At 49.7% G+C, this 25,742-nt stretch overlaps 1 long non-coding RNA gene across 1 annotated transcript in view; it reads right to left on the reverse strand.

Moving 5' to 3' along the window:
• Window positions 1-10,022: 10,022 nt before the first annotated feature.
• The window catches only part of LOC135911181 (uncharacterized), a 28,238-nt gene continuing 12,518 nt past the window's right edge, over window positions 10,023-25,742 (reverse strand). The window contains exons 4-5 of the long non-coding RNA XR_010567239.1: window positions 11,608-11,675; window positions 10,023-10,176 (exon numbers count right to left, since the gene is read on the reverse strand). This is a non-coding gene — a long non-coding RNA (uncharacterized lncRNA). The remainder of the gene's footprint in view (window positions 10,177-11,607; window positions 11,676-25,742) is intronic.

Below are 25,742 nucleotides of genomic sequence, written 5' to 3' on the forward strand. Positions count from 1 at the left end.
ACAAAGTTCCCTGAAGCAGTGCCGCCTAAAGAACTCAGCTCAGTTGAGATAGTCAATGCACTACTGTCCATATTTGCGCGAGTTGGTTTTCCTGCGGATATCCAATCAGATAAGGGCACAGAGTTTACTAGCGCTTTGACGACAGCCTTTCTCGAAAGGTGTGGGGTAAAACTGTTACACAGCTCAGTGTACCACCCACAGTCGCATTCCCTTGAGAAGCTCCACTCCCTCATGAAGCGCGTGTGGAGAGCATTGTGGTTTGAACAACAAACTGACTGGGAGCTGTTTCTGCCTGGGCTGATGTTTGCATTGAGGACCGCGCCGCATGCGGCTACGGGGTTTCGCCAGCTGAGCTAGTGTACGGTCGCTCGCTGCGATCTCCGCTTCGCATGCTTCGAAACGGATCACTGCCCTCTCCAATGGCTGCAGACCATCTGTTCCACAAATGGCCGCCTCCTGCGCTGGAGCCTCGCTATGCAACAGTATTCTTTTGAGGTGCGTTACAAAAAGGGGAGTCTCAACGGTAACGCCGATGGCTTCAGTCGAAGCCCCTAACGTGGGAATCAGCCTCAAAATTGTTTGTTATTCATGTTTTTCTTCCTGAGGTAGGATTTTTAACATATTGTTTTGTGTAGTGTTTCAAAGTGATGATGTGCTTTATAGTGCAATTTTCCAATTTGTTGACGCGTCCTGGATGCTGCTAGACTACTGTAAGGAACTAGGCAGTAGTATAAAAGGGGAAAGAGCCTGGCATGGCTTAGTGAAGGTTGTGCCGTGCTTGCTGACTGAGCGGCTCAGTTTCGGCGCAGTTCTAACGCTTGCTGGGAACGAGAGAAAAATCACAACTCTCCCGAAGTCACTTTGCAGTGTCCTGTGTGAACCTGAACGTAAGAACGAGGCCTTCTCGGTGCGCTGCGCTCAAGAAACGCCGAGGGACGACCGACTTCGGTTATGAGCATCATCGAGCGACATCCCTCCGGACAGCGGATGCAGTCCCCTGACCATCGGGATCTCCTTCCCCCGGCGGGGCAGTCTGTTACGTTTCGCCTACGACGCGCGATATGGCCGGCTCGGATGCAACGGACGCCGGGGCTTCGTTCAAAGCGGCGGACATTTTGGCCCGTTCGGATCTGCCGCAGAGCCTCCCCGCCGAGCGCGTCCAGGCGTGTTTCAGTGCCACGTGTCTTCGTGTGTGCGTGTGAGTGTGTGTGCCCACGCTTGTCAAAGCGCGGCAGCCGGGGAGAGGAGCTCCCCCAGTGTGAAGCGAGGAGGTCTGACCGGCGCCGGCCCGGCTGATGCGTCACCTCCTTGTCCCAACGTGTCTCTCAGCGTGTCTGTGCCCCGCCGTCACGTGACCTAGTCCTGTGACCTTCCCTCTTGCCCGCGACGCCAAGAGTATAAAAGCAGCTGCTCCCGGACGCCAAGAGAGAGGCTCCGAATTCTTCCGTCGAGAAGCATGCTCTCCCGTCTCTCCACTTCGGTCTACCTGACCGGCCGCTCTTTTGCGATGCTAGAATAAACAAGTTGTTCTGTTAGCAGTCGACCCATGCTTTGCCAGGACCTTCGGATGCTTCCAGTGGTGCCCCAGGCCGCCAGGCCAACGCTACCCTTTGGGCTTGCGACCCATTTGCAACAACTGGTGCCAGCGGTGCGACTGCAATAACGGGTGTCAGCACTGAGGTACCAACAGCTGGTGCCATCGGTGGGATCGCAAATATATATATATATATATATATATATATATATATATATATATATATATATATATATATATATATATATGTATATGTATTGCCACCTGGTGTTTTGAGCCAGCGTTGCGTGCCCAGCAAGAACGGTGATTGAAGGCGACGAAGTCAAGGATCTTGCGCCAGCTGTTGAACCGTCCTCCTTGTGTCTGACATTTTCGTGTCTGGCTGCTGATACTGCTGCTTATTCTTGCCTTAGCGCGTGACAAACTGGTGGAGGTGCGGGGTAATCTAATCTATGCACCAAACCCCTCCGGACAGCAGGAGCTCCAGCCCCGTACCGGTGGTTACGCCTGTACACCGCGCCAGCAGAAGGATCCGTGGACAAGCCCCTGAGTTTGGACTTCTCACAGAGAAAATGGCAGCTCCGACCATTCCAACCGGTATGGAAGGCACAACGCCGATTCATTGTACGCTAGTCAATCCGCGAACGCCGAATACCCTTCTACGGCGCAATACATGAGGACGTTGAAGATTGGCTGGTGCACTATGAACCTGTTGCCGCGTTCAACAAGTGCGATGACGCAGACAAGCTGAAAAATGTCTATTTCAGCCTTAACAATGGCGCACGTGTTTGGTACGAGAACCGTGCAGATGCCTTAACTTCATGGGCAGAATTCAAACGGCGGATTCTTGAGACGTATGCGAGCCCTGATCACCGAGAGTGAGCTGAGTGTGATCTCCAGTCCCGTATACAAATGCCGAACGAGGGTGTCACAATGTACGTCGAGGACATGACGCGTCTCTTTTGACGAGCCGACCCCAGCATGTCGGAAGAAAAGAAGGTGCGGTACCTGATGCGCGGAGTGAAAGAGCAGCTGTTCGGTGGTCTCGTGCGCAGTCCTCCCAAGACTGTGTCAGAATTTCTTTCCGAGGCCATCACCATGGAGCAGACTCTTCACCAGCGGACCCCATCATACGAATGTCAAGTAAACGCTGCCTCACCTACGGACTTCTTCGGAACTCTCGGGGGTCACGTCGATTTCTTTCGAGAGCTCATTCGTTCCGTGATCCGCGAAGAACTCCAGCAACTGTCAGTACCTTCACAGCCGGCGCTCAGCTCCTTGTCCAGCGTTCTCCGTGACGAATTCCAGCATGCGCTAAAAGAACCATCCTTCAATACAGAAGCTCGACCGCTAAGAAAAGACAGCCCACATATGTCATATTCGCAAGCCTTGAGGCTACCTGCCCCACCTCCCTCCCCGCTTCGCGCCGCGCGCCCGGCCATGCTAGAGCCCGTCCAAGCTGCCTCGTATTACCAGGACCACCGACAGGCCCCGAGGAAATCAGAGGTGTGGCGGGCACCTGATCGCCGTCCCATTTGCTTTCACTGTGGCGAAGCTGGGCATGTCTACCGACAATGCTCCTATCGAGAGCTCGGCCTACGCGGATTCTCAGAGAACTCGCCGCGACCTAGGTTCGGCCAGCGTCCTCCTTAAATTGAAGAATACGTTGCCCAGCAGCGCGGATCTCCATCAGCTCGGCACCAGTCACGCTCCCCTTCGCCGCGGCGGTTTTCTCCGACTCGCCGTACGTATTCAAGCGTGGTGCAGGGTCGGTCGCCCAGCCCACGACGGGAAAAGTAACCACAGCGACCTTTGGGGGTGAGGCTGCTCAGTCTGGACGTGCTCAAGGACCCCCACTGACGCGTACGCGGACCGACGATACATCGACGACGACAGTACCTGCTAATTACAGAAAAAAAATTTCCTTGGACATTCCTGTACGGCTTGACGGTCGTGAATTGACTGCTTTAGTGGACACTGGCGCGGATTATTCTATAATCAGTGAAAAACTGGCCACCCTTCTGAAGAAAGTGACCACGCCTTGGAAACAAACGCCAGTTCGTACAGCTGGCGGGCACATCGTGACACCACTCGGCATGTGCACGGCACGAATACAGATTCGCGGCTCTACGTTTGTGGCCAGTTTGAGCATTCTCCCTCAGTGTTCTCTAGACCTAATCATCGGCATGGACTTTCTCAGGGAGCATGGCGCTATAATCAACATTCGACAACGCCTCGTCACTTTCTCGACAAAAAGCGCCACAGCGACGACCAACACCCTCCACCCTCGAGCATCTCTTCGTGTCATCGACGACGCTGTCACGATACCACCGCGTGCAAGTGTCGTGGTTCAAGTGGCATGTGACAAACTCATACACGTAGAAGCAGTCGTAGAAAGCAATCGCTCTCTCCTGCTTTCTCATGGTGTTTGCGTAGCGAGAAGCCTTGTCGTTCTCCACGATGGCCTCTGTGAGGTTCTTGTCACCAACTTAAGCTACGAACACCGGCACCTTTTCTCCGGTACTGTCATCGCCTACGCCGACCCGAACGCCGATGTCACGGAGTGTTTTGTTTCCGAGGCAATCAGCACTGTTGAAGCACCTCTACGCAACGTCGACATTAGTCCAACGCTTCCTGAAGAGAACAGACAACCCCTGCGCGAGCTGTTGCTTGAGTTCCACTCTTGCTTTGCACGGTCGTCGAAGGTACGCCAAACATCGATTACGAAACACCGTATTGTCACGCGTAGTGACGGTGAAGAAAGCAAGAATACGGTGGAATACAAAACTAGCTTTTATTCGGCGAACCTGTGCCCACAAGAACAGGCTACACTTATAGCACAACGATAGCGGCGAACACGGTCGGCGATCGTCGGAAATCTGATCAGCGGGTCAAGCGCGTCGGCTTTTATACAGCAATCATCGAATGTTCCAGATTGAACGTTGGGACCCGCATGCCTTCTAAAATGTTCTACACCATTCGTGTCAAGCGATGATGTCAGATAACACCACGTTCGGCGACAACAGACAGGGGATAGAAGCATCGATAACTTTCCAGAAACTTCGGATACATGCAGGCGCGTCCCGCGCTGTGCGATAACATTTGTTAGGCGACAAAACTTGTCGCCCGATAAAGACAAGTACACGTGTCAGTATCATCACCTATGATGACGTGCCCCCCATACGGCAACAGCCTTATCGTGTTTTTCCGACCGATCGACATGCTATTCAAACGCAGGTGAAGGAAATGCTTCAAGATGGCGTAATCCAGCCTTCATGCAGTCCCTGGTCATCGCCAGTCGTTGTTGTTAAGAAGAAAGATGGCACACTTCGATTTTGTGTAGACTACCGGAAGCTAAACAACGTCACAAAGAAAGACGTGTACCCGTTGCCTCGTGTCGACGATTCTCTGGACAGGCTGAGGCACGCGAAGTATTTCTCCTCTATAGATCTGAAAAGTGGCTACTGGCAAATTGAAGTAGATGATCGTGACCGCGAGAAAACTGCTTTCGTAACTCCGGACGGCCTTTACGAATTTAGAGTACTCCCTTTCGGCCTCTGTTCCGCTCCAGCCACATTCCAGCGAATGATGGATACCGTTCTCGCTGACCTGAAATGGAAAAGCTGCCTCGTCTATCTCGATGATGTCGTTGTCTTTTCGGAAACTTTTGACGAGCACCTTCGACGCCTTCGGAATGTACTCGAAGCCATTCGATCGGCTGACCTTACACTCAAGCCAGAGAAATGCCATTTCGGTTACGAGGAACTGAAGTTCCTTGGTCACGTCGTAAGCGCGGCAGGCGTTCGGCCTGATCCCGAGAAGACTGCTGCCGTAGCAGCTTTTCCCGCTCCAACTGGTAAGAAAAGTGTGAGAAGATTTTTGGGCTTGTGTGCATAGTATCGACGCTTCAGTGAAAATTTTTCGAAGATTGCAGATCCACTATTTCGCCTTACGCGTGACGACGCGCCATTCCTCTGGACTGATGCAAGACAGACCGCCTTAGCGGAGCTACAACGTCGCTTGTCTTCTCTTCCCGTGCTTGGCCATTTTGATGAGGATGCCGACACAGAAGTAGGCACAGACGCCAGTAATATCGGTCTCGGAGCTATCCTGGTGCACCGACAAGACGGGACTGAACGAGTTATCGCCTACGCAAGCCGTATTCTGTCACGCGCAGAGTCCAATTATTCCACCACAGAGAAGGAGTGCCTCGCGGTTATTTGGGCTACCACAAAGTTTAGGCCGTTTCTCTACGGGCGGCCATTTAAAGTTGTGACCGACCATCACGCTTTGTGCTGGTTGACCAACCTCCGAGACCCTTCTGGACGATTGGCACGCTGGAGTCTGCGACTCTAGGAATTTAACATCACCATCGTGTACAAGTCAGGAAGGAAACATGAAGATTCTGACACGTTATCACGGGCACCTGTTAAATCTCAGAATCCTGACGAGGAAGTTGACAGCCCCTTTCTGGGAGCCTTCAGCGGGCCGGATCTGCTCGCTAAACAGCGATCGGATGCTGAGTTAAGACCCGTCATCGATCACTTAGAAGGCGGCATCGCGTCCATTCCTCGCCCACTTTCGCGACGATTGTCCTCATTTTGCCTACGAGGGGGCATTTTATACAAAAGAAACACAGGTGCCGGCGACAAACCACATCTGCTAGTAGTACCTCAAGCACTTCGCGACGACATCCTATTAGCCTGCCACGACGACCCGACATCTGGTCACTTGGGCTACCCAAAGGCTCTCTCTGGACAGGGTACGGCAACTGTACTACTGGCCTAGACTGACTGCTTGCGTCAAACACTACGTGAAAGGATGCCATGAATGCCAGCGCCGCAAGTTACCACCCTTCAAGCCTGCAGGCCTTCTACAACCCATCGACCCTCCGCATACGCCGTTTGATCACGTTGGAATGGACCTTCTTGGACCATTTCCCTTGTCTTCCTCCGGCAATAAGTGGATCATTGTCGCAACTGACTACTTGACGCGTTACGCTGAGACGAAGGCACTACCACGCGGGACAGCATCTGAAGTTGCCCAGTTTTTTATGCATCAGATTGTACTTCGGCATGGCGCACCGTCATATATCATCACTGACCGAGGGATGGCATTTACGGCAAAGCTTCTGGATGACATCTTCAAGCTGAGCTACACGAGTCATCGAAAGGCAACTGCATACCACCCTCAGACTAACGGCTCGACAGAAAGACTAAACAAAACACTGGCAGACATGCTCGCTATGTACGTGGATGTGCAGCACAAAACGTGGGACGAAATTCTACCGTACGTAACGGTTGCGTACAACACTGCCACGCAGGAAACTACACGCTTCCCGCCATTCCGCCTCGTTTATGGTCGAGATGTCCAAACTATGCTAGACGCCATGATGCCATATGAAGATACCGACCAGCTCGACCAGTTAGCTCCTGACGTCGAGGAGTACATTCAGCGCGCCGAGGAAGCGCGTCAACTGGCCCGCGTGCACATAAGACAGCAGCAGTGTACCAAAGCAATAAACACAATCTCCACCATCGACAAGTGACCTATGAGCCGGGTGACCAAGTTTGGGTTTGGACACCCATTAGACGGTGAGGCCTCAGCGAGAAACTCCTCAGCAAGTACTTCGGACCATACACAGTACTAAAGTTGAAGTTGAAGTTGAAGTTGATATTTATTTGCATCATCACAATGCGGGAATGCTCGGGCAAAAAGTGAAAATAAATTAACTTGAGAAGCGCCCGAGCCCCCAATATACAGGGCATACAAAAAGGGTGACAATTAACAAGGCATTTTAACAGCTTACCATTGCAGGTTAACCTCTATTGTTATACAATGTAATGTAATACGAACAGCTTGACACTAACTATACATACATAAAAATACTAACAGCAGTGGAAAAATATTACTGACATCATGGAATGAAGAACTCTCGTATGTTACGTATGCTGCACATTTCTACATGAATATCCTGGAAAATTAGTTTGTTCAACCGAGCTGCAAGTGCATGACGTAACATTTGCCGCCCAAGCTCAGTACGACAAAATGGCACGTGCCAATATTCTTTACTACGGAATGGATATACAATGGTATTCGTTTTCAACGATGATATGCTAAGAAATGCATGCTCGCTGTTATATACAGATTTTTTGTATCTTATGCATATTAAATACTCGTAAAGTTTGGGCACGGGAACAATTTTGAACTGACGAAACGGTTCATCAGTGTGTGCATTGTAATCAGCACTAGCGATATGACGTAATGCCTTCTTTTGTAGCACATGCAGTTTGCTAGTGTTAGACGATGTGGTATTTCCCCAAACCAGGAAACAATAGTTAAGATGGGATAAGAAGAGTGTGTTATAAATTAACAATTTTACGGATACGGGAAGGTATGAGCGAAATTTTGCTAGAACACCAACAGACATATTTAGGCGAGACATAACTGAGCTAACGTGAGGATCCCAGCTCATGTTTTTCTTGAAAAGAATTCCTAGCGTTTTTACAGTATCAACTATTTCAATGTTGCAGTTGTTGAACTTTAACACTGGTTTTACAATAAGCGAATTTTGACGCGCATGAAACAACACAGCTGTTGTTTTTTTGGAATTTATTAAAAGGCAATTTGTAGCGCTCCATCTACTAAGCTTTTGCATAGTTTCGTTAATAACCAAGGTCAGGTGCTGCATGTCACGGCTTTTAAATAGGAGGCTTTTGTCATCTGCATATAAAATATAACTTGGGTCGTTGCTAATAGTTGTTATATCATTAATATATAGCAGAAACAATAATGGGCCCAGGATACTACCCTGAGGGACTCCTGTGGTGATATTCTGGTAAGTAGACACGTAGTTTCCTATCGCCACGCCCTGACATCGATATTGTAGGTAAGATTTTAGGAGGAGCGCTGCGATTCCACGAATACCGTATAATTCTAGTTTTTCCAAAAGTATTTCATGGTTGATCCGATCGAACGCCTTCGAGTAGTCTATAAATACACCAATGCACAATTTTTTGTTTTCAATGGACTCAAGAATTAATTCTTTTTGCTTTATAAGAGCTGTTTCTGTGGACCTGTTTGGTAGAAAGCCAAGACTAAGACGTGTAAGCGACGTGAACTATGAAGTGATTCCAGATGGAGACCTGCCATCGCCCAAGCGCTGTTTACCACGCGCAGAGACTGTACATGTAGTCCGCCTCAAGCCATATTTTACACGGTGAAGTGTACTACTGAAACAACCTTTTTTTTTTTGCTGTCATCGCGTTTTCCTCCAAAGAACTTTGAAGCGTTTTTTTTTGTTCCCGACCACAGAACACATTTTTCCGTGTGCATTTCCCCCTCCACTTTTTTTTTGTTTTACCTAATTTGTCTAGTTTCCATGTACGTTTTGTGTTTGAGCATCGAGTCGATGCTCCATTGGGAGGGGGAATAATGCCACCTGGTGTTTTGAGCCAGCGTTGCGTGCCCAGCAAAACGGTGATTGAAGACGACGAAGTCAAGGATCTTGCGCCAGCTGGTGAACCGTCCTCCTTGTCTCTGACATTTTCGTGTCTGGCTGCTGATACTGCTGCTTATTTATTCTTGCCTTAGCGCGTGACAATATATATATATATATATATATATATATATATATATATATATATATATATATACACAGGATGAATCAGAGTATTTGAGAAGGCTGATCCCCCAAAACACGCAGCAGCTAACGTCTGCGATATTCTTCTTCCTCTCTCTTCTTTCATCCTTACGTAAAAATATGACTAATACAAATCGGGCCCCTCGTTTTACCCCCTTCCTTGTCGTTTATTACATAACAAGGAGACAAATCCGGCAACATTCATGCCTTCAGCTTGCATGTGTGGGCTTGTTGAGCGGTTGCGTTCACCCCAAAATATCACGTTCTGCTGAGGCCTGCGACAAAAAGGATGTTCCACATCCGCCGACAAGGTCTGTCAGTGGTGTCGCTGGCTAACAGTCCCAGGGTCCAAGTAGGAATCATAAATACCCAAGAAAGTGGGTGGCGCAACGGCACAGCGGTAGCTCAGTTGGTAGAGCTTCGCACTCGTAATGCGAAGGGTGTGGGATCGTTGTCCACCTGCGGAAATGTTTTCATCCACCTTCAAATCTACTAATTTATCGTTTTTTTTATTTTCAATTATTAATCACAAGTAACTTCCCCTACGTGGTCCTTGGTGTCAGTGTTGGAATCCTATGACACGACTAATAAAAATAGGCCCCTCGTTTAAACCCCTTTTCTCTCGCTTAACACAATATATTGTAAGGAAGGCTCATTTAGCATGGGACTAACGAGCAGAATGAGAAATATACGCAGAGCAGCGCTTAAAGGCGAGAACACCGAAAGAAAATGAAAAAAAAAATATTGCATTCAGCACAAAAGAGAGTTTGTCTCCAATAATGTGCAGTTGTATATTCAGTCCAGGGCATTTTTGCTTCAGTGATTTTATTCAGTTGCAAAGCAGGTGTCGTCAATGGAACGCAAGGCAGCCACATTGTGTCACGAAGACTGATGCTTCGTCACTCCACATTGTCTTCATTTCGTCCCACGGCCTTTATAATAGTGTCCCATACATTAGGTGGAATTGCCCCAGCTTCATTTGGGGCCATAATCAGCGTAGCTGCAAAATGGCAAGTCAGAGGTGGTGGTTCACTTGTATGATCCAAAAGGGGAGGAGAAATAAAGAGCAAGTACTGAAATATATATCTGTTGATGTTTATAGCCATCAATTTTCAACTGTGGCAACCTAACTATATTGCAGAATCATTTATTCTCAAATATTACAAGAAAAAGCACCTATTCAGTGTCAGTTCAAATTCTGCATTTGTACGAAGACAAAAAAGCTACTTTTCAGGACAGCTCCTACCGCTCGTCCCTTTTGTCATGGGTGTCATAGGCTCCGAAAGTCAGATACACTCATAGACAGATTGTAGTCAACAAAGAAGGCGCAAGCGGTTAGTAAAGGGACGAATAAAGCATATATGCTTTTATTCTTATGTGATGGCGTTGTCTCACGCATGAGAATTCCCTTGTTCAACGATCGTCAATAACAAGAAATAAAAATGTTGCGCTGAGCCGAGCGCTGACAGACACAGCCACTAAATACTGACTGCTCGAAGGAAACAACTTTTATACACATATGTATAGGAGGGCGCGCCCTCATGGACGCCAAGCGCGCTCGGCTGCGGGCCCTCGTCTCTGTCGCTGCATTCAGGCCGCATTATGAGGGCATAAAAGTAAATGCCTGTCTGCCTGAACGGGAATAGTACTGCTGTGCAGCTGGCGATCCGCAGTGATATCTAAGCAAAACAGTGTACGTTCTACGTGTGTCTGATCAGTCCTGCTTGACGCTACTGACGGGTACACCAGTAAGCTATAGCAACAATATATATAATCAAGAGCATTAGTGTCCAGGTACAACCTTTGAGTAGCACATAACTAAGCCTTTCTTTATGCAGTGCGTATTGAATGGCGTATGTTTGCTTAGACATTGCATACTGATTGCTTATCGTTATTCCAACCCATTGTAGCTAAAGCTGAATATTTTCGCATGGCACTCACAACGCAGCTTAACTGAAATGCAAAAAATATACATAGAGGAACACTTCAAGCTGTTGCAACTCAGTCATTCCAAACATCTAGTGCGAAGGCTACTGGCAGCTTGAAATCGATTGAGTAGTAAACTACCCTTATTCCGTAGCCAAAAAGCAAATTGATTTCAATAAAATTGCCGCGATAATATTCGTTGAGGTACTTATTTGAGAACCCATCATAGGCTTTATATGCATTCAATGGATACCAAATTACAATAAATGACAGTAAAGGTCTCGTCTGCCCATTCAATTCGAGGGATTGTGACACCGGGACGCCCCTTTTTTCTTGCGATCTAAGGCGATTCTGATTTTTTATAAGTTTGTTCCTATATCACCCCGATCGCATACGAAATGAAGCTTTACAAAACATTGGGGAAACCCTGTCGCGATCTCCTTTCCAATTGGTACCCGCCAACGTGAAGCTGAGGTAATACCCCTCATCTGCTGCATGGTCTTACCGAGTGTGGCAGAAACCACCACGAAGAGGCATTTTCCAAGCAAGCCGTCCATCTCTTCGACTGGGGAGCTGCACAGAAAAAAGTATATATATATATTACCTTATCTACTATTGGTGTCACTATAATACTCTTGTCTTATCACTACCTTGGTCTACTCCTCTGCTTTGGCATTTGAGTTTAGGTGGCAAAATTTACTGGTGAACTCTAATTATTTCCAAGTTCCTAATGAATAATCCTGTTAGTATTTGTGCATTTGCAACAGAAACTTATTAACTCTTCGCGAATAGTTCTCAATATCTTGCTAAGAAAGCTAATTGAATACAAGAATGATGTGCTTGCAATGTGACAAAGCTGTGGCAGTAATTAGGCCACATATTCAAAGTATCTGACAAGTGTTTATAATATAACATGAGATATAATTACATTTACACGTTATGAGGTGTATACATTCCAGGAGTCTAACGCAACTGGATCTCTAAAATACAATATCAGTTTTGGGCATTCAGCCATAAAAGGATATTTGCAATATTTGTGCGTTTTTCCCTACAGGCATCGACTGTTTTCAGCCTCTAACTGGAATTGGGCTAAAGAGTTAGTTATTGCCGTAGAACTTCTCGCATGTAGAACGCTAACGCCATTCCATCTTTATTGAAGACGACATCAAATTATCCCATGGCAATATCTTGCAATGCCGACCTATGAACGAGTGCGCACAACACATTCATATTTCCTGATGGTCATACAAGAAAAAGGAAGATTCACCACAGAATCTGTCCAAATGATAAGTGTAAAACATGGTGACCTTTCTTTCCCTTGATTCCTCTTCATGTGAGCTTCAGCTTATTCTAAAAGTAAGCTACCATTTTTGTTCTTTCATTTTTTTTTGAACCTGACTATAATTCTTGTGCAGTCATCGTCCGACACAATCTGTGCGTGTCTATCCCAAGCATCTTGGATGATGTCGCCGAATCTAATACGCGACAGTCTTATCTAATCATACTGCAGGTGCCAAAGAAATACTGTTGTAAATGAAAAGTGATTACGGATATATCTATACTGAACACATCGTACTTGGTACATAATACTACAGCGAACTAGGAACACGACGCTTGGTATATGATACTAGTAAATGATGTAATCATGGTACCTTTTTGGCCGAGTACTGGTGCTTAGAGATACAGGACAAGATTGTGGTGGTTTTTTTATGGATGTGGCTTCAACGCTAGCCGTGCCTGGTGCAGGTGAAGCCACGGAAGGGTGGCGGCTTATCGCGGATTTCAGGTGCATGCTTACCTTCCCAGCGCACTTTTTTTCTGAAATATTGCGGTCGTAACGCTATTTCTTATTGGTTTGCGTGTTATGGGTTGTTGTTGTCGCTTCATACGTGGTGTTCTGCTACATTACGTGCCTATCAAGAAAAGCGCCAGGGGCACGAGAGAGAGAGGCAAAAGAACCAGCATGACTGCACGCTCTTTGGATGAAGGAATTTTAACAATAAGTTCAATAACTTGATTTGGAAAGATCCCGAGGCTGCCTTCACGCCTTCAAGAGCAGCGAAGATATTGTTATATTTTGTTATGATTTAAAACGAGTACATGAAGAACTACCAGCCAGGACCTCTGGTCCGAGAGCTTGATCGCGTTGCTCCTTTCTAATGTCGCGTATATTTTCGAAGTCCTGCTTGGTGAGAAGAATCGGCACTACTCTGAGGCTAACAAGGCCTTGTTGAGGGATTATGATGCGTCAAGACAGGCCGGCTTCGAAGGCCAAGATGATAGCGAGAATGCCGAGCTTGCCGAGGAAAGACCACCTATTGCGATGACTACTAGCTCAGGATGCGTAGAATATGCTGTAGTGCTGGTGTAGAGACTGTGTCACGAGCCCAAGCTACTTAGGACATTTTCGAAACACTGGTTCACATTGGCCCTGTTAATTTCGATGGTGTGATAAAATCTAGCCGGCCGAGCAGAGACCACCGGGGGAGTGGGCTAGCTGAGATGGCGTCGGATGCAGTAGCGTTCTGTCAGAAGCAAAGATAACTAGTGACGACAACGTGCCCAGCTTGGTTTTGCCACCCAGAGTAGTATCGTTGCAACGAGAAGGCAACGTACCTGGAATACGAGTGCCGAGACCGGAAGCTTGGACAGCCGTGCCGGAGGCAAGCGACGAAAGCACAAGCCGAGAGCGTGGTTCTCGCGCGGCGATGCGAGCCGAGTGAAGCGTTCCAATCACCCAGAGGTTGAGAAAAACCAGAGTGGGTTAAATACGCAGCTTAGGCGGTTGTAAAAATAACGAATAGGCGTCATGCACGCATGCTGGAAAGTCGGCTTGAGCGGCCGCTTCCCTCGTGAGTGAAAAGAAGGCTACTGCCTAGTGGACAAAGGGACAGTGTGAATGAGCCTCCCTCCCGGATCTTGGAGGCGAGGGTTGAAAGTCGCAGGTGCGTCGGGCAACTCAGCTTTGTTCTTCTTTCGCGAGTGGACAGTGCGCAGACTCACGAATGGAACACCCACTCGAGCCCATCTGAAATTGTTGAGATGTCAAGGTGAGCGCACTGTTTTAGCCGCTTAGTATTCTCTGTTCGCGATAAACAGAATTTTTGTTTGTTCGTTGTCCTTTTTCTACTAAAAGCCGATTGCTGAATGCTTGAGTAAAGAGAGCGCCAGTGTTTCAGTTTCTTCGTTGTGTTTACGCATACATGGGCTAGAAAGAGCATTAGTGCCTCATTTTTATTATGACTTCATTTATCTAGCGTACGCAGTAGCAGTAAGTGTCAGTGCAGAATTTTGATTCACCTTGTTTTTTATGTCCGTTGCGTGGGTTTGAGTATCGGCTTCCTAATTACATAGAGCCGTTTCTGTGCTTTAACATGCGATATTCGTTTTGCTTAGTGCAATTAGACTGAAGTAAGCGGAGGGTTATTTCGGTTGGTGATTGCAGTTGTCGGATGTTATACCGACTTTTCCGAACTGACACCCGAGCGAGCGAATTCGCAGCCCTAAGCCTTTGGCGTAATGGCTTTCGGAAGAGAAATTGAGCCATCTTTGGCTGCCTCGGCATTTGCAAAACTACTTGGATTGCAGTCCATAATCGCTTACGAAACCATTCTGATTTCATTAACACTTTCACGCATTGACAAATAAGGAAAGGTTTGTATCTCGAATTTTCTCTAGGATACATGTCTCGTGTTGTTCGCAAAACTTGTTCTTTGTTGCTTTAGCACAGCCAGATCTAAGAAAGTGTTTATTCATTGATTTTGCCCTGGCAGTTTGAAGCGCATTCGGAGGGTGCTTGCTTTGGCCGGAGTTGCCTGGCGTTGTTGATTCTCGGTCGTACCCGCCATGGTTGCTCAGTGGCTATGGTGTGGGGCTGCTGAGCACGAGGTCGCGGGATCAAATCCCGGCCACGGCGGCCGCATTTCGATGGGGGCGAAATGCGAAAACACCCGTGTGCTTAGATTTAGGTGCACGTTAAAGAACCCCCGGTGGTCAAAATTTCCGCAGTCCTCCACTACGGCATGCCTCATAATCATAAAGTGGTTTTGGCACGCAAAACCCCCAATATTATTATTATTCTCGCTCGTTCCAGTGGATCTTCTTAGTGCCCAGCAACAGGGAAGACCACTATCGGAAAGAGCGACAAAGCCTGTCCCTCCAATCAAGCAACGACGTAGCTCAACTAGCGCATCCAATCGTCTTAGATGGGTCGAACAGCTCTACTTTTGGATGCATGTTGTGATGGCGGGGGTGCTGTTGTGCCACATTGCGTGCATATTATCAAGCCAACAGGTGCTACCCCCTCCCCCTTCTACTTCTAGAGTCGTTGTCCATGTGAATTAAAACCTGCAACGCTCGACGAACGGCGCACACCTTCCCGTTGGTCGAACTGTGGAATCCGGTGTACCGCCGCACCAAGACCGCTGCCCCTACGAAAGAAAAATGTTACGCGAGTGACGTCGGCTCCCGCCCCGCCTAGTTCATGCTGATGTCAGATCGCCAAAAAGATTAAAGGCGGAACCCGACAAATATTAGGAGAGTCGCCGCCAGTAGTGCGCTCTTCGGCACCGCTACCTCTAGGCTATTACCTTCTTTGTCTGTATATATCTGATAAATCATTTCATCTCCTCTCCTACTGCTCCATGAGTCCGTCTCTCATCCTCCACTCCGAATAGCAATACCGGTAAGAGCTTTTAAGCTAATTTAAACACGTGTGGTACAGTTGTTTTTCCGATAGATAATGTGTTTAGCCTGCGCCTTCGTTCCAACCACTCGCCACTAAGGTTAGCGAGACTGCCGACACGGCATTGTACAATCCATGTCTACCGAATACACTATTCCGGCCTAGTTGCGCTGTTTCTGGCATCAAGTACATAGATTAGAGGAAGAAGAAATGATGTCCAACACCCATGTAGACGAAGTGTTGCTGGAAACTGAAAAAGTGCACTTGCGCGAAAAGGAAGCTTACTTCAGCGCGGTTCAGTCGATGGCGCTTTGTGCGCTATACATCCTCCTAATGAAAACATATATTTTTTCCCGGCGCGAAAGCGGCGTGGACCGCTTTCCTCGCAGACATATTGCGCATACATTCTCGCGTCCTATCTCGGCAAAGTGGCTGCGCGCCCATAGAGGTTTGCTCGTCTGCTGCTGATATTGGTGTTTTAATAAAAAAGTTCGTTACCCGTTCATCCTTCAAGCTAAGAGGACAAAATTTGTGTTTGTTGACTACCAAAATAGCTTGAAAGAGATGTGACGATGCAAAAGAATGCATTTAAGAATATCATGTTGTGAATTGTCGATTCTTGTCAACGATTTACTGCAGTTCGTCACAGATTTACTGCCGAAGTTCTCTATGTTTAATTTTATATCCACTTAAGAAAAGATTCTTCACGTAGAGGCTTGTCAGAAAAAGCTGGAGAGATTGGGCATCAATACCAAGGCCAAGAACGAGATAGAGAAAGGGTCTCACATCTGAGCAGGGTGAGCAAACGACAAATGGCGTAACAAAAGCACCGCAAGGACGCTTCTTTTTTTGTTAACACTGTTTCATTGCCCCAAAGATCTAAGGTAGCAATTTGTAGGAGATGCGATTCAATATGTAAAGGAGTCCACGAGCCTGTAGCAAGGCATAAACACGTTCCTCCTTTTGATGCATTATTTTTCACTATGTCCTCCCCCCACCCCCCCCCCCCCCAGCCCGGAGCAGCACACGGCAGCCAGCTGCCACGTGCAGCAACGGGACCACGGCAGCACCACTTCCCCACACTTGGTGAAATAGCCGCCACCTGCTACCCGCCTGCGCCCCAAGACAGCCCCTCTGGAAAGGGCGAGCGCCATCTCTCGACATGACGCCGAGTTTACAGCCGCCGCCTCCTCCTCGCTCCCTCCAAGGCGCGCCCGGCACCACCCTCGATGCGTCGTCCGCTCCTGATGGCGGCGCGTCCCCTGCAGCGTCTGCTAGCGAACCAGCTACAAACGAGGGCACTGCCGACGCGATGGAGCTGACGGACCAAACACCAGCTAGCATGTCAGGCAACGCAAGTTTCGCATGTGTATCTGCTGTACAATGGAAGCAAAATACACAGAATTTTAGAAGCAGCATGTTAAACCCTAGGCTGGCAACGCTCTTTCGCGTACGTAAGCCGCTTGTGATCGCTATTTTAAAGGAACATTCGCTGGCAAAGTTTCGTATGCTGATCCCATTTTGTTCGCGATTCCATTTACGATTACGGTTAAAAAACACGCTTAAATGTTGAATATTCTAATGAACTGGAGAGTCTTATTTTGGTATCAAACGTGTGAGGTGACGGTGGAGACATGCCAGCTGATAACGTGGGACAAGTTTTATTCCTCCCGTTCATGCTCCACAGCCTTCAAGATTAGATAAGGCAGATTATTCCCCAGTGATATTCTAGCTGCACGGGATTCTTATCAGTTTTAAGCACACGTTGTAATTTTTCAGTTGCATTGGGGTCCGTGTTGGCCAAATCATAATCACGTGACTACTAATCAATTCTTGGCCGTGCTAAATGCGTAGCAGTTTGACGTAGTAGTTCTGCGGACACCCGCACGGTGGTTGCTACGAACGGGTGGATGTCTCATTTTCCCTTCATGAAATGCGTAGCAGTGCCTGCCCTACGCCCGTCTCAGCATCATCGTCTACTGTGATAAGCCAATTTCGGTCGTCAGTTCCCGAATACGAGATATGGTCGCAAAGCGTTAAATTTATTAAACCCCCAAACTTAAAGAATAACAGATTCCTCTCAGTGTAACTCCCAGTTTCTGAACGCACCTCTGTTATATGCATTACTAGTACGATGTACCTCGAAAACACATCGTTTCTTCATTCGACGGTATTGTGCACTCGAGCATACTTGTCGCCCTCAAAGACTGCACCATTCACGCATGCGGTACGGCGGCGTCCCTTCTTCGTCAGCGCGAACGCATTATGAGTCATGCTAATCCTGACGCCAGTTAATGTACGAGGAATGATATCTACGAAGGGCGCATCAGCGATTGTGAGTTTCTCAGTAGTTAAAGTACAGAAAACCTCACGGCATTAAATTCACAGCTAACACTGAGACTGGCGCGAAGGAACGCAAGTGCGAGCCACATACGCGAAACTTGACACAACTAAATTGTGAAGTAGCATCGAGCATTGCATTCATCAAAATGGAATGTACACCATTCACATGTCTCAGGTAACGTAAAAGGCACATTTGAAGATTTGCATTCATCACACGCCAGAAGTAGCAAAAAGAGCTTCCGTAAATTAAATTAATGTGCGCGGCATGCCCTGACGCCTAGAAACCACGTGCGCGCGACAGCTTCTTAGTAGGTCGTTGCCGGAGTAATGAGAAGGGCCGCGCAGGCAATGCGTGGCCTCATGGCGAGAACCAATAGTGTGCAAGGGCGTCCGCCAGGAGTTTTCCTCGCCTTCCTCTTCTCTCTCTCTCTCACGTGTGGAATAATCCGCGGAAAGCAAAATACTCCTCCAGGGGCTACGGACTACTTGCGGCGCCCACCGCTACCCTAGTCACCCCCAGCGTTCCTGCAGCGGCCGTACAGAGAGCGTACATCCGCCTCCGAGCCCACCACGTTCGACTCCACCCTGGTGCAGTCAAAGGGGGACCGGCGTCGTGCACGAGCCTTGGTGACTGCTGCACTACAAGTGGACCCTGCTGTTGTCGGTACGGTGCTCTTCCGTCCCTCGGCGCCCGGCGGAGCCTTCCGAGGAGCACCGCGCCTCGCTGCGACCTTCTCTTCACGGCCCGGTGTTGCAGAGGTTCGAGGTAACCATAAACGCAACATCGTGGCCGCCAATACTACCACTTGGGAGTGCCTGGAGGAGCTCCTGGCAGTCACTGAGCTGCACGGAATTCCGGTGACTGCCCGACTGCAGGCCAAGCGCGGTAAGAGCACCGGCTTCCTGCACGGGGTTGTCGCGTTGCCCGCGGATGACCTGCTGGAAGCCATCGAGTCGAGTGTTGCCGTGCTGTCGGAAACAAGGGATGGGAGCAGCAGCACCATCCGATTCGCGGGACCGGTCCCCCGTGAACACGTGCGCCTTTTCAAGCTGGGGTTAAGGGTGAGGACTGCCACGCCCCGTCCAGTGCAGTGTCGGCAGTGCGGCCGCCTTGGGCACGTGCTGGAGTCCTGCCGTTGGCCGACCGACTGCATATCCTGCGGCAACAACCACGGTGAGGGCACGTTCTGCCAGACAGTCTGCTGCAGGAACTGTGGGGGCCTCATAGGGCCGACACTTACGCCTGCCCCAAATGGCAGTAAGAACGGGAGGTGGCCACCATCATGGCTTCCTCCACCTCGGCATTGTCGAGGCGTGCTGTCAGGGCAGCACTCCGGGACGAGAAGCAGCCGCAGCAGACCTCCTCACCTTCGGCGTGGTCCTATGCGAGCGCACTGAAGGGCCCCAGCCTTTCACCCAGGCCTCCGATACCAGCCCCTCGTGCCTCCCAACGCCAGCAGACACGGTGGAGCAGCAGACTGCTGCTCCACCTGTCCAGACTACTATGGGTCAGATGGGAGAAAACCTGCTGCTCACCATGCAAGCAGTCAGCACATTACTGCCGGCTCACCATCCGCTCCGGGCCATCTGCCTGCAGGCACTGGCATGTCAACAGCAACCCATTCATTATGGTTAGTCGCCCAGCGAAACGTCGGCCCCACATCCTGCAATGTAACGTTCACTTGTTGCGCTGTCGACATGCCGAACTGTCCGAACACCTACTCCGGCACGAGTAGGACGTGCTCGCGTTGCGAGAGACATAAACGCGCGACGGGGAGCGCAACCTTCCGGGATTCGTGGGATACCACAGTGCGACCACGTGCGAGTTACGGACTTGCGTCAGCGTGCCGTGGTGTGATCCGCTCCATCCGCCCGGTCACTTCCGTGCGTCTATTCCCGTGCGCGCCTTGCCCAAGCCATCGTTCGGATGGCCGACATCGTTCCCACCTCCGTAGAGTGCGTGGCTGTGACTGTGCGCGTTGGGGAGGGGTAAGGGCGACACTTGTGTCGCCAGCGTGTACGTGCGAACCGTACGACGGTGGGATGCGTCTTTCATCGAGAGCCTCACCGTGCGCATCGGTGGCGACTGTGTCGTGTGCGGTGATTTCAACTCCCACCATACGGCGTGCGGTAGCGCCCACAGCGAGCCGAACCGCAGGTAACTGCCGAATTATTTCATTTCATTTTATTACCTCGAAGACCCACGAGGGGTATTACATAAGGGTGGGTACATATATTTTGGTGAGCAAGTGTTAACACAACGAAACGTGACTGGTAACATTTTTGGCAAAGTTGGATGAGCACGTAATGGCTGCGATGTCGTTGGGTAGGTCGTTCCACTCTGCTGCAGTACGGGAAAAAAATGATGTGGCAAAGGTGGTAGTTCGGCAACGAGGTCGGGAAACTTGAAGCGGATGACGAGTGCGATGAGATATGCGGGCTGGAGGGACGATGTAGGTTGCGCGGCCTAGTGAACTATGGAAAAATTTATGGAACAATCAAAGGCTGGCAATGCGGCGACGAAGCGATAAGGGCAATAAGTCAGATTCAGCTTTCAAAGCTGACACACTGATGTCGTAAGACTATGATGAATGGATGAATCTGGCTGCTCTGTTTGGATTGATTCGAGTGCATTTATAAGGTAAGCTTGGTGCGGGTTCCAAATGAGTCAGGCATATTGCAATTTTGGTCTGACAAGGGATTTGTACGCTAATAACTTCACTGTTTAGTTGCTTGGCGGAGATGACGTCATAAAAATCCAAGTGTTTTATTAGCGGATGAAATGATGTTCGTAACGTGTGTGCTCCAGGACAAGTCGCCACACAAGGTAATGCCTAAGTACTTGTATGATAGAACCGGTTCTACAGGGACGTTAGCTATGACGTATGGGAAATGAATATATCCGTGCTTCGGGCCTGTTAAACATCAACACCGGTAGTCTCACTTTTGTGCGTCGGAGGGTACACGGGAGTTCGATAGACTTGTTGCTCGTGAGTGAGCGATGCCACTACGAGTGGGTTCGCAGCCCCGACACGCACGGGTCGGATCACTCTCCGATCTCTCTCGACTCGGTCGAATTGAACCGCACGAGGACACTTACATTCCGCGTCACGGACTGGTCCCACTTTCGGTCCCTCTGTGCCATACGCCCTCCGGCGAATGCAAACTTTCTTATGCATTTTACGAGCTGCGTGAATGCCGCTACAAAATCATACATGGTGCCTGCTGGAACGCCAGTCCCCGACATCAAGCTTCTCACTCTGATCTCTGTGCGTCGTCACGCCGAACGCCGTGCCATCAAGAGTAACAAAGTGGAGCGTTGCAGTTTATAAAACCGCCTTGACGCTGCGTGCCCCCGTCACGGCAGACAGCGCCGCAACCCTAACTGGCAAAGTGTCTCCGTGTCGTTGGAGGACACACGCGACAAGTCGCGCCATTGGCGCATTCTTGCTGCCGTCCTTCGTCCCTAGATCCCTCGGCATCCTGCACTCTCGATGGCGGTTGCTACGGGCTTGAGCACAGAGCAACTGGCCGAACTCTTCGCTGATGGCTTCGCTCCGCCGTCATAATCTGTGCGGATCGTCAGTGCAGCCTGCGAACTACCGCCGCACAACAAGGCTCAACTCCTCGCTTCCCTGCGCTACTTTCCTTCGAGTGCAATCTTGGAGCACGTTGAGGTGCTGTGCTCGGTCCTGTTTACCCTCAGTGATTTGCGCATTGTTTTGAGCGCGCGTAAACGACGCTCAGCGCCTAGTGACGACGGACTAACACATCAGGTCCTCAGGAACGTCGATGGAGCGCAGCCCCCATCACTGCTCGAGGCCTTCAACATTGCTTGGCGCAGTGGCATAATTCCTGCTGACTGGAAAGAGGCAATCGTCGTGCCTATTCTCATGCGCGGCAAAGCTGCCACGAACATCAGCTGCTATCGTCCAGTGTCGCTTACTTAGGCAAAACTATGGAGGCCATGGCGCTGTACCGCCTTGAGTGCATTGCCTCAGCCCTCGACGCTTTCGCCACTGAACAGCGTGGTTTCCGGCCACTCCGCTCAGCAGCTGACTCGCTCGCGGACGTCGTGGCTACGCTCGAGCACGCAGCAAGTCGCCAGGAAGCCGGATATCTCGTGCTGCTCGATGTGCAACTCGCAATTGATGGTCTCCCTCACACCACCATCATTCAAGCCCTTTGTGAGTTTCGTGTCACCGGCCGCCTCTTTGGCAACATCGCGACCTGCCTCAGCGACCGTAAGCTCAGAGTGCGAGTTGGCGACGCGCTCAGTGCCCCTCGCAGCGTGACCTCCGGAGTTCCCCAAGGCCGCGTGATCAGCCCATTTCTTATTAACGTGGCTCTGGCAAGACTACCTGACTACAAGCCGAAGATTACAGCCCATGAGGTCCGTATGGCGATCTACGCCAATGACATTGCACTGTTCTCGTGCGGGCCCACGGACATCGGCTTTCAAGTGCGAGAATCCCTCCAGCACCTCGCCAGCATAGGGCTCCAGTTCTCGGCGTCAAAAACTGAGGCGTTCTTAGTACACCACCGTGCTCGGGCGTGCTTCGAAGGGCCCTGTCTAACGCTGCGCGAAAGCGCCCTCCCGTGGCAGAATAAAGTGCGCTATCTTGTACATCGACTGCCAAGTCAACTTTAACGCCACCGTCTCACAGCTCTGCAAGAATTCTAAGAAGGTGGCTGGCGCCGCACGCTCTCTGCTCGCCCGTGGTCGTGGCTGTGCACCGCAACTTGCGCTTCAAGTTTACAACTCGGACCCTCCCCTCACAAATGCCAGAGCCGCCAACTGGAAAGCCATCGATATGGAACACTGCACCGTAATCCGCGTACTCTACGGGCTTCCTCGTAGTTCGCAAGCGGGAGCAACTGTCGCCGAAGCGGGAGACTGGCCGCCCGGACTACACGCGCGGAAGAAAGCGCTGCACCACATCGAGCGCCTCCAACGTTCGCCACAGAGCCAGCCCCTCGTATTCCGCCTCCACACCCTCGAGGGCTTAGGCATGGGCCAGCGTGCCACAGAGTTCAGCGTACTCATCGCGTCACTGCCGCAACTTATCCCTCTGCCGTTCTCGCTGCACGTTTACGCCCTATTCGACGTCACCACCACTGTGCCAGGTGTCCAGACAAAGCGCCGGACGCCTCTATGTGCCATGCAGCAGGAGACGGTAGCAGTTCTCTACGAGCGCATAGGGGACCGGCTGCTCTTTTACACGGACGGCTCTGTGTCGAGTGATGGCTCCGGTGTTGCTGCTGCACAGCGCCGGACATTTCCGCTACGCGACAGTGCCGCCTTCGGTTTGCTTCGTCATCGACGGTGGCCGAGCTCGCTACATTCGACCTTGCGGCTCACCTACTTATACAGCAGAGCGGTGTCATTGCCGCTGTGATCTGACGCGCGCGAGGCCCTGTGCGTGCTTGCGTAGGACTATATCGGTCTTCCGCTTGTGCAGCAGGTCGGTTCAAAACTCCGCCATCTCATCGAGCGGGGCTGCGATTTGGCATTGCAGTGGGTCCCGGCGCACATCGGCTCACCGGGACAAGAGGCGGCTGACGCCCTCGCTAAGGACGCTTCCTCCGATCGCTTCCCCCGACGAGTCTGCGTACCCTCCGTGCGCAGCACCCGTACCTACGCGTTGCGGCAGGTACGCCTCCTCGCCTCCTCCCCCACGCCGGACTCTCGCGCGAGGACCGCTCGGTCCTCCTTCGCCTTCGTGTCTTATGCTACATGACGGTCGCCAGACTACACAGGCTGCACGGAAAAGGCAGCCCCATGTACAGCAACTTTGCCGATCTGTAGGCGCTTTGTACCTCCTACTTCACTGTGCTGCTTTAAGTGTGGAGCGCACGCACTTGTGTTCATTGTATCGGCATTTGGGACTGCCTTGCGACACGACCAACGCGCTGCTTTTTCCTGTAGCCCACTCGTATATCGTCAAGAGTGAGCTTGCGGCCCTACTTGACTTTTGCAGTGCGACGCGCCTAAGAGTGCGGATCTGAGCCCCGCATTCACTTCTTATGTTTTCTTTTCCCGCCTTCTCCTTTCCTCTCTCTTCGTCTTTTTCTCTCCACACGCCCTTCCCTGTGAAGTGTTGTTGAGGTGTGCTCCTGTGAGAGACAGTTGCAGCACTGAACACATCTCTTCCATTCTCTCTAAATCACTTCACAGACACGCTAATTTGATGCCAGCAGCGAAAGGCACATCGCTATATTGGTACGACCATCGGTGCAATTGACGGGAGTATTATCGGCTATGTCAACTTCGCTGTTTTATGGTGATAGCTATCATATGGACTTTACAAGCGAATTTATGCGATCGTCACCGCCTTGAGGTTCCTTATTTTGGTATGTGTATGCGACATGCCTTCCCACGCTTTGAGACATGCGGTATGCGTGGTTACTATTGCCAAACCATTCTATCACTAAAGTTACTTATACCAAGTCTTACATTCTTGACATTTGTTACGTTGGAACACGCACACAAGAAACTATGTAAAGGCGCATCTACAAACTGCCTCTATACATCACATCTACAAAAGCCAGTCATACATCACATCGTTAGCACAACTAACTAGAAACAGAACAGAATACAGTACACGGTCACCTGAACACTGGTATGTGCCGCACCGTCGCACTAACTATTCTCTTCAAATGTTGTACCATCGCTTACCACGCCTATTAAGCACGCTTAAATGTAATAACTTAGTTTCACTTCCTGTCCTGTATCGCATTTATATGAGCATTTCAGTGACATTTTGAAAACGATTTAATGGGTTATTTGTGACTGCTTTCTGAAGTAGACTGTCGTCACACATCTCAACTTGATATTAGCCTCTGTCAAATATGTCTTATTCTTTCCTACAATGATTACCTTGTTCTATTGCTGCTTCTTTTGTACAATACTGTACACTGTGGATTCGCGTAGTTTTTAAAATTTGTAATGATTCTTTCTTTTTTTTTTCTTTCTTTTTTTTCCATTGAACTTCTGTTTGCTGGCATATGTCTAAGCCAACTTGTCATTGTTTTTTTTTTCGCTTATGTATTTGTTTTGTCGGTTCTAAATCAGTGCCTGTGCCTTCTGCTGCTGCCTTCAGAACCGAGTTTAAGGCCCGTCAAGTTGCTGCGGGCAACTTTTTCCTTAAATCCCCCATAAATTGTACGTTTATGGAAAATAAAGGCATAGAAATACGCCGCACTTGGCGCAGAGGCAACAGCCCTCGTTAGCCTCTAAACGTCGCTTTCATCTTCGCACTACTGACCTCTTCATCATCGTAAACACTGACGGACTATAACGTAAAACTATTCCAATACGTTTTTTTATTCCAATCTCCTGACATCAAATTTCCTTAACTACCGACGCAAGCATCGAGCGGTGACCCGCAGGGTTGTATGAACAGACCACTCAAACACACTCCTCGTTCATAGGAGGCCACTGTTCTTTACTTGAAAAACGAATAGCATTGCCTACACTGAGCGGCTAGTCTTATCTAATTGAATGAGAAGAAGCGACGAGTACGTTCATGTGTAGAGGGGTTCTAAGGAGCCGAACCAGTGAACTGAAAATCCATAACTAGATGGAGAGAATGGTGCCGGGGTCTGCGGTT

The sequence above is a fragment of the Dermacentor albipictus genome, chromosome 5, assembly GCF_038994185.2.
Source record: "Dermacentor albipictus isolate Rhodes 1998 colony chromosome 5, USDA_Dalb.pri_finalv2, whole genome shotgun sequence".
NCBI lineage: Eukaryota > Metazoa > Arthropoda > Arachnida > Ixodida > Ixodidae > Dermacentor > Dermacentor albipictus.